Source organism: Benincasa hispida, chromosome 11 (assembly GCF_027475165.1).
Source record: "Benincasa hispida cultivar pf3 chromosome 11, pf3_genome.v1.1, whole genome shotgun sequence".
NCBI classification, from domain to species: Eukaryota; Viridiplantae; Streptophyta; class Magnoliopsida; order Cucurbitales; family Cucurbitaceae; genus Benincasa; species Benincasa hispida.
This window is the reverse complement of record NC_143488.1, coordinates 16,238,054-16,244,740: the sequence shown is the minus strand read 5'-3', so window position 1 is coordinate 16,244,740 and position 6,687 is coordinate 16,238,054. Positions and strand designations below refer to the sequence as shown.

The following is a 6,687-nucleotide window of genomic DNA, read 5'->3' as shown; positions in this document are numbered from 1 at the left end:
CAGTTTGGAGGAAGGCGTGGCGAAGACCCGCACGCCCACCTCTGGAGCTTCATAGAAATCTGCAACATTTTTGTGTTCCCGAATATCTCAATCGAGGAAGTTTGACTTACTCTCTTCCCATTTTCTTTGTGTGATCAGGCAAGGAAATGGGCATACTCTCTCGAACCGGAAGAGATCACTTCGTGGGAACAGGTGGTGGAAAAGTTTATGAAGAAGTATTTTCCACCAACTGAGAACGCTAGGAGAAGAAAATTAATAACAAATTTTGAACAAGAAGATGACGAATCGCTCAACGATGCTTGGGCGAGGTTTAAGCGGCTGGTAAGAGACTGTCCACACAATGGCTTACCAGATTGCCTGCAAATGGAAATTTTCTACCAAGGATTGAATCCCTCTTCGCAGACCGCTGCCAATTCGGCAGCCGCTGGTAGTCTGCTCGGCAAAACATATGAGGAGGCAAAGATTATACTTGATCGCATTTCCAAAAATCACGAGGATTGGAGGGAAAGCGATTAGAGATTAAGAATCAAAGAAAATGACGCAAACAATGGGGCCATCGCATCCCTACAAAATCAAATGACTGTGATGATGAGTCTGATACAAGGCATCGCAATTAATAATATAGGAGCGAAGAAAGGGCAGGTTGCGCAATCACTCAAACGACCGCAAGTTATGTCATTTGCGGTGATGCTCCCCCGATGGAGGAATGCCCAACAAACCCGCAGTCGGTATGATTCATGAGACATAATCCCTATTTCAATACATATAACCCCGGGTGGCGAAACCACCCAAATTTTGCATGGAAAAATTAACAACAAAGTTTTCAACCTGTGGCACAAAAAGAAGGGTCACTCGGATTTTTCCCACAAAACAACGGTCCATCGCAAAGCCAAGCTAGCAGCTCACAACCACCGTAATCTTCATCCTTAGAGAGCTTGCTGAAGCAATACATTGAGAAAAACGAATCAGTGCTTTAGAACCAAGCTACATCCATTAGAAATCTCGAAATTCAAATGGGACAAATTGCGGGCGAGCTGAAAAATAGACCGCAAGGAGCGTTGCCGAGCTCAACTGAGCTCCCTTGCAATGCTGGGGGTAACGGGAAGGAACAATGCTTAGTAGTCTCCTTGCTAAGCGGCAACATGACTGCAGAAGTAGGGGGGAAGCACATTGCCACCAACTTGAATGCGGCAACAACCGAAGACCCGTTGACCTATAGTTTGGAGAAGGCCGAGAAAATAGACCCTGAAGTTGCGTCCACCCTTAAGCCTCTAGATCTTGAAATAGAAGAAGTCCAAACACCAGGAACTCCGCAAAGACTGAAAGAGGAACATAATGAGGAAGGAAAGATTGCAATACTGGCTGCAGCACAAAATGCTATAATCCCACCTAAAATGGGCGACCCAGGAATCTTCACGATCCCATGCTCTACCGGAGGGACCTTCAGTGGCCAAGCACTATGCGACCTTGGGGCAAGTATAAACATAATGTCGTTATCAATCTTTAAACAATTGAATGCCAGCACACTTACGCCCACAAAGGAAACTCTCCTGCTCGCGAACAGATCTCGAATACAACCTGAAGGAGAGTTGAAAAATGCTGCAATTTCAATCGATAAATTCATCTTGCAGGTAGACTTCCTCATTTTGGATTATAAAGCGGACGAAGATGCGCCCATCATATTGGGACGACCGTTCCTGTCAACCGATCGAGCTCAAATTGATGTGCGCAAGGGGGAAATTGTAATGAGCATTCATGGGGAGAAACTTCGGATTAAGGCAGTAAAGATCCCAGAGGACAAAGAAAAGAAAGAAAAGCCACCATGGACGTGAACAAACCAGCCTAAAATAAGTGGTCCCTGAGAATTATATGATTCAACCTCATTAAGGGCACAAGTTTTTGGAAGCATCAACTCTTCAATTCTTCACCATTACTCGGAATTTTCACTATATCTCTTGAATTTTTATCTATCCTTATTTTATCTTAAAAAAAAAAAGAAAAAAAGAAAAAAAAAACTTGTTGTTTTGTTTTAAATAATTTGACCCTCTCTTTGTTTGTTTACATCGATTAAGGCACAGGATTACAGAGATGTTATGCGAAGAAGCCTCTTATCTTACTCCATCACCGCAATCTAAAGAAGAGAGATCACCGCAAAGATCCGATTGCCAAGATTACTTCAGTCCGGTTACTTATTGCTTTAGCAACCATATCTCATTGGCCCTTGCATCAGCTTGACAGATGCGTCAATACACAATGTAGGCGAAAACGTAAAATTTAGGGGTGTACTCTTCATTATCTTTATTTCAAATTTTGCACTATCACATCGCATATTAGTCTTTACAATTTTTATCACCGCAATCATTTGACGTAGATAAATTTAGTAGTTTACCGCATTCTGTTTCTTTGCCAAGTATGATTTCAATGATGAAAAATGCTTCTATTTCTTTCGTATATACTAGAGTCAACTTAGTCTTAAGATAGTCACCTCATGAAATATTTCTAGAAGTTAGGGGTTTGCTAGCTTTCTTTCAAACTCTCTTTACAACGCATTCTAAGAACATCACATGACTCATTTCAATCTTTTGGCAATGGGGACATTGCCGCATTTTGAATTTGGGGGTGAGGTATTTATTTTCAACCTTGCTATTTAAAAAAAAAATTGAGAATAACAACTTCACTGTCAACACAATGGGAAACCCATGTTGATAAGAGTTAAGTGGTAAAAGGCACTTACCCGAAGTTGGATGTCCGCATGACACATGTGGGGGCAAGCCAAAACGAAAGTAAGTCACCACGATCAACACATAAATAAATGACTGCAACTACACTACCAAATAGGTATGAGTTTAGTTTAAGAAAGAGTGCATTGCTCGTAGTTGGATGTCCGCATGACACACGTGGGTGCAAGCCAAAACGAAGGCAAGGCACTCGGATCAGCACAAGGTCAGAAAAAAATATCAATGAAGAAAATTTTTTATGCAAGGATAAAATCATTTGACACCCTGGTAGAAAATTTTCTTTTTGAAATAAATCATGCGATGTTCCAGAATTTAGTAAAGTTCTTTTGAAAGATAAGCTTGCAGTCCCTAGGTCTTAGAAATATTTTAAGAAGATACTTGAATAAGACTTAAGAAAATTCTGGTATATAGGATTTGAACGAAGTATTCTTGAGAAATCTAGGAAAAGAACATTGCAGTTGACTTGCTAAAGGAATCTTTAGTTTATGCTTGAGGACAAGCATTGTTTAAATTTGGGGGTGTGATAACGGGCAGAAATGCACGTTATCATAGTGCTAAGTTCTTAAACAATGTTGGATTGCATTGATGAAATATGTTAATTTGCGTCCATTAAGCATCGATTTCATAATATTGCGGTTGCAAGCGTTCAACACATTAAAACAGTTGATTTTTGTATTTTTGTGCAGAATATGCGTTGACGCAATGCAAGAATTGCGATAATAGGAAATCACTGGTCGAGCGCAATTTCACCGTAAGGCTTTGCGTGTATTATGTTCGCAAACATTCGCCCGAGAAGGATCACCGCAACTTAGTCAGCGTAACATGTTGGGCGCATATGGGTGAAAGGTTAATCAATCGCGATGGGACAGAAAGCTGATGACAGTCGAGTCTGAATTAAGTTGACAGCCGATAACGGTCACAAAGTACACTAAGCTTTTCGGTGACAATTATTCGGCGCATCAGTCAGGAATTAAAGCGGTTCCATCTGTACAACCAAGAGAAAGAAACCGCCTTTCACCATGGATGCTCTATAAATATCAAGAGTATTCTTCAGAGAAGGGGTTGACGAGTAGATCAGTTCACCATTCCTTAGTTCATACATCTTTGTTCTTAGTTTTCTTTCATTTTAAGGCGAAAACGAGGAAGGAGGTTGTGCCATCAGATCGTTTTGGTAAGCTTGGGAGAGCACCGAAAGCTTCAAAGGAAGAGAGAGGGCCGACGCCTGCGGGAGCGAGTACATCTTTATAACAGAATAGAGATTTTAGTGTAAAAACCTCGGTCAGTGAGGAATTGCTACCAGGCTCTCTACCTTTAACTTCCATTGTCATTTTGTACTCAACTCATTTATAAAAATGGAATTTCCTTCTCTATATCTGTTCACTCTCTGTTATTCACGCATGAGTAGTGAAATCAGTTGAATGGGTTGAGAAGCATTTAGCTAGCACAACTAGGGAATCTTCATTCTTTGCGATTATCTTGTATTATGTATGTTTCATTCGTCCATTAGAGATACTCGGGAGGGTAGTCTAAGGACAGGATCTAGACTTGGGAAGGTCAGGTTAGAATCTAGGCTCGGTAGAGCCAAATTATAACACTAATACAAGAGATAGGCACTTAGGAATGAACACTATTTATTATTAGCGCATCGCATGCATCCTAGAGATAGGATATGATTATATGCGGTCACCTTGCTTTCATGCGTTTTGCATCATCAGATAGGACAAGAGTAAAGACTTAGGAATGAGCTCTATGGACACTTTTGCATTCAACACATGCGTCCTAGACTTAGGAGCATCGCATTTCCATTGGAAAATGACTTTCTGTGTATGGTTGTAACATGATCGCATAGTCTGACGCATTCCCAAGTAACACTAGCTAAAGATTTTCTCAACCCGTTCATCGCATACTCATTTCATCTATCACATAATTTCCTTTTCTCAAATCCGCCGCATATATTTATTTTTCATCAACGCAAACAACAAACCCAACAATCTATTTATTTATCCGGTTACCGCAAAGTTCTTCACAAAAATTACCAACACAATCTGTTTTCACAAGTCCCTATGTTCGACCCTGGACTTACCAGGAAACTAAAAGGAATTTACACTTGAATTTCGCTGGGAAAACTTGAGTGCCCAATGCAATTTCATCAACGCATATCATCTACATTTCCATTTCATAAAATCAAGCACCAAGTGCTACAAATGATATGATCCTAATCATTCATGTATTAGACATGTGAGTGGGGATATTCTATACAAAAGAGTTTGTATAAGACTGGACCACAAAATGTTTAGTCTTGTGATATAACGTCGTTCATAATAGAGACTTACATTTCACCAAGATGACCATAGGTAACATGACATGAATCTTGAGTGAGTTGTGAGCCTATTAAGAAGGTCCTTCGATTTGTATCAGTGAGAGTGGCCAAACTACCATCCCAATAGGCCTACCATTTTGAGGATTCGTCTGAATGGGGAGTTGGGAACACAGCTACACAAGACAAAATTCATTCCTTCCCTGATGTCGGGGTAAGTAGATAAATTTCTCCCTTAAGAACTGATTCCGGGGCTTGAACAATGTGGTCACACCCTCTATTGACTCAAGAGGGACTTGGTCATAGTTGAACTATGATTTATTGCTCATTAGAGAAATCGGTGGTACTTAAGAAGTTAGATGTAACTACAGGGGAAAAATGATATTTTTGACCTAGCTGTACTTACAAGCAATTTGTGAAGGGTCATCGCATTGTTGATTGATTATATCCAATGGACACAAAAATATATCTGTAGTGCGAAAAGTGCAGTTGTCGATCTTTAGTGGAACGATTAGTGGTTAAAGGAAGTTGGGTCATTTAATTAAAGAATTTAATTAATTATCCAAGTATCATTGGAGATTCAATCTACATATCCAAAGGTCCCCTCTGTAGATCAATAGGGTTTTAATTGAGAATTAATTTTGGATTAATTTGAATTGTTCAAATTAATTGAGAGAATTAATTATATATGATATAATTAATTATATGTGATATAATTAATATAATGTATTTGATACATTATAATATAAAGTATTTTAAGAGGAATTTGAATATGATTCAAATACTAATTATATGAATGAGATTCATATAATTAAATTTAATATAAAATATGATTTATGTTAAATAAATATAAATAGTTGAGAGAAATTAAAATATTTGAATATGATTCGGAAATTAGTTATATGAATGAGATTCATATGATTGAATTTAATATAAATATGATTGATATTAAATGTCATGTATTGTTGATAGAAAATAAAATATATGGTTATGTGTTATATTTGATATAAAACATAATAATATATATATATAATAAGGTGGTTATATATATATATATATATATATATATATATATTATTTTAATTAAATTAAATTATATTTATATTCAACTTACTTACAAGGAGGGAGTCACAACTCTCTCCCCCTAATTTCTCTCCGCCAAAAATAACATGCAGTAAGTTGAACGATTCAATAGATCATCTTCTTCCTTTGAATCAGAGAGAAGAGATCTCTGGAAAAATCTTCTCCTCTCTCTCATCCTTTCATCAATTTTTCAAAAAATTTGTGCAAAGTGCAACATTCCTGCACATTCTCATTTCCAAGGGAATACAGAGGGTTTTTAAGTGGTGGTGCCTAATTGGAATTCCATATTTTGGAGATCGAGGGTTTTCGCAAAGAATTTTTAGCTTTAAGAGTAAGCGTAATTCTTCTTCCCTTTTTCTAATTTCTTTGTAAAAATTTCATGTTGTATTGTTTAGATTGATAATGCATAATATCTCTTCTGATTTATAGTTTATGAATTCTGTAAAAAAATAAAAGTTGGGAACGATCCTTGCTTCTGCACAGGGACCTTCATCGGTTTCCCTTCAATTGGTATCAGAGCGGACGATTTTGATCTCATTTTTATTATTT

At 37.8% G+C, this 6,687-nt stretch overlaps 1 non-coding gene across 1 annotated transcript; it reads right to left on the bottom strand.

The window, feature by feature from the left end:
* Positions 1–240: 240 nt before the first annotated feature.
* On the bottom strand, positions 241–347 carry LOC150032434 (small nucleolar RNA R71). Its single transcript, XR_016524945.1, has one exon. It is a non-coding gene; the product is annotated as a small nucleolar RNA R71 (small nucleolar RNA).
* Positions 348–6,687: the final 6,340 nt, after the last annotated feature.